Source organism: Cryptomeria japonica, chromosome 8, assembly GCF_030272615.1.
Source record: "Cryptomeria japonica chromosome 8, Sugi_1.0, whole genome shotgun sequence".
NCBI lineage: Eukaryota > Viridiplantae > Streptophyta > Pinopsida > Cupressales > Cupressaceae > Cryptomeria > Cryptomeria japonica.
In genome coordinates, this window is record NC_081412.1 from 246,959,704 (window position 1) to 246,963,111 (window position 3,408).

The 3,408-nt window shown below is 33.8% G+C and overlaps 1 pseudogene; it reads left to right on the top strand.

The window, feature by feature from the left end:
- The first annotated feature begins 584 nt into the window (after positions 1-584).
- On the top strand, positions 585-3,089 carry LOC131049940 (probable 1-acylglycerol-3-phosphate O-acyltransferase; annotated as a pseudogene).
- The last annotated feature ends 319 nt before the right edge of the window (positions 3,090-3,408 follow it).

Here is a 3,408-nt window from a genome sequence, read left to right on the forward strand (position 1 = left end):
TAATTACAATGAAGGATATGAAATCCTTATAAATAAATCTAACTCTAAAGATAGAAATACTAAATGGTGGAGTCTACAAGATAGACTTAGAGTTCAAACACAATGCATGAATTAGTCATGTATGCACAAAAAATATAATAGACTAATTAATGCATGATACTCTAAACATAGTTTGCTTTTCCTAGTTTGCATTATGCATGGAGATAAATATTAATTAATTAATCGTAATTAATTAATTAACTAACTAATAAATGTCAATAATTAATTACTAACTAAGGCATCAATTATTTAGTGAATTGATATAATTAAGTGAATAATTAATATATGAATTATTTATTCCAACCCCCCTGAATGCACAACTGGGAGAGAGGCAAAGATATAGGAAAAAAACATGCAAAGATGAATGCATGATGGGTCTTAGCTTAAAGCCTGATGAGGTGCCCATGAACAAACATGTAAGTTTCTCAGAAATAGAGCAAAGGAGAAAACCCTGAATGGGAACAAAACTCCTCTCCAAAAAAGAAAGAAAAAAACAAGCATGAAAAAACATTGAAGCATGAAGAAGTTGCAAACACTGTCATAGAATGACTGTTGTGATGTTGAAAAAAGAACCTCCGGAAATAAGAATGCTAGAGTGTGGATATGGTAAGTATTCCATCTCACCGACAATGCATGGGTAAATGGGTACGATGCATCTAGAATAAATACGTAAGTGATCCATCTCACAGACAATGCATGGGTAAATGACCCTGCATCTCCTAGTACATAGGAACAAGTACTGAATACAAAGAACACTCCAACATGAAACCAAGGAAGCATTAGCAACAACAGTAGAAACCCCCTCATAATGCTAACAAGGGACAGTAAGATAGGTATGTTTAATCTCAATGCTATTCTCCATGATGCTAAAAAAATAGAGATGTGTGCCAAAAAGATGGAGCTCTGATCACAGGGGGACAAAATAGGGCTAGGAAGTCATTGATTAATTTGGCAAGAAGAGGTAGTGGGTTGGAAATATATCTACAAAAATGGACTTGAGATCTGGATAGAGCGTTGAATCACCTTTCCGACGATATCTCGTTTGCGAAAAACAAAGTCTAGATGCATAAGATATACCCTCGAGAGTGCAAACTGCAACTTCTGACTTCAACTGGAAAAAAAACCTGCAAAATGAAAAAAAAATCATAAAAATATACCTCTAGCTTTGGATTGGGCTCGGAAAGAGCTTTCCAACGATATATGGTTTGCGTGATTTTTACTCCGTATGCTCAAGTTATGACTAAAACAAAAAAAAAAACCCCTCTTTCAAGGCACAAAGAGGGTCAGAGAAGGGCCATGCATGCTGACTATATTGCTGACATCAGCAGTCGAAAATCAAAATCCCTTAAAATTTTATTATTATTTTTGATGAATTTTTTTATGCAGGTACCGGTACGACCGTATGGATTTATGTGCCTCAAAAACGTGCCAAAGGAAAAAATCATGCCATTGATGCCAAAAATAGACAAATTATATATCAAAATTCATGGAATCGGACTTCTAAATCAAACCATGAGGTCTTTTGGGGCCCAAAAAACTCCAAATTTTCAGGTACCCTCTAGAATAGAGAAAAACCTTCGAACTTCGAACCCTTGCAAAATGGACTCCGTATATTGGATTTAAGCGAAAAGAAAGGCAATCCTGACTTTCTCGAGCCTTCTGGAACTGATAGTGATCTCCAAAATAACCCAAGATGAACAATTTACTATGTAAATGCAAATAATCTCGAAAAAGATGAACAAGAATATTCAAATCTAGAGCTTTGATACCATGTTAGAATTCGTGAAATGTGAATCCCACGGCCTAATTATGTTCTGCAAGAATACCTGTTACACATAAAGATAAAATTGAACAAAAAAGATAAGACATTAACAATAATTGAATGTGATGCTTTGAAATTTCTTAATTACAATGAAGGATATGAAATCCTTATAAAGAAATATAACTCTAAAGATAGAAATCTTAAATGGTGGAGTCTACAAGATAGACTGAGAGTTGAAACACAATGCATGAATCAGTCATGCATGTACAAAAATCATAATAGACTAATTAATGCATGATACTCTAAACATAGTTTGCTTTTCCTAGTTTGCATTATGCATGGAGATAAATATTAAGTTATTATTCGTAATTAATTAATTAACTAACTAATAAATGCCATACTAACTAAGGCATCGATTATTTAGTGAATTAATATAATTAAGTGAATAATTAATTTATGAATTATTTATTCCAACAAAATGTTCGCAGAGATATACACAAGATTGATTTGTTTTAAACATCCAGATTGTTTGACAGAACACATCAAAGAAATGTAATCTCATAAAAAATCATTGCAGGTTATGTGCAAGATCGATTTGTTAGAAAATATCTAGAAACTTTGAAGCAAATGCTACTTGACTTCATTCCAAGAGCAGGTCAACATTGGCAATGGACTGCCAGGATCAAATTAAGGTGTCATGGTTCAGATCTTCAAGTAGTGAGCCTCCATTTATTAATACAGTGACCTTTGAGTCTACTGCCACCAAATTTGGTGATGGCTTATAGTTATGCGGCTTCTTAAGAGTCATTGCTATTTGATCAGATTCTACATGTAAAACATATACACTAAGCAACATATTAAGTCTAAAGAATGTCAGTCAATTTTGAGTATGTAACATTTTTAAATCTAAAAATTGAAACTTAATATGTGTGATTTAAGTCATCCCATCAAGATGGGGTCCATTAAGTCGACCGGACTCTACATGTAAAAGCACTAAAGAAACAGAATCCTAGTTCATTGATTCATTTGAAGCATGTCGTAAAGCCAAAGATCTAGATAACTTCATTTTACTACATCATTCTCTGGGGGGTTATGTGGCTGCAAAATATGTTATTAAACACCCAGAGAATCTTCAAGACCTAATATTGGTTGGTATGAGTGGATAGTAAAGTTTAAAACTACATGGAAGGGCAAAAGACTGAACCATTTTTGGGAGACCAATTTCACTCCACAAAGGATTGTTTGGGGGTGCCAACCACTTTTATATATGGTTATCATGGTTGGATGAACTTTGAAGGAGTGTAGGATGCTTGTAAAAGTATGAATGCTCATGCTCAGATCATAAGAGTTCCTCAAGCTAGTCACTTCGCTTTCCTAGACAATACGACAAGATTTAACGCAACAGTATTCTATGCACTTCGGAAACCTCTTGGAAAGGAGGATGAGTGAGTGTTTAAAACTTTTAAATTTAGAAATCAAAGTTTAGTGTGTAATTTAAGCTGTTCGAAAAATGAAATCTTTTTTTAAACAGTTTATGCAAGCATAACAACTTTTGTGATTCACATGTTACCAGATTTTCACTTACAACTCAATCAAGTAGAGCTTAT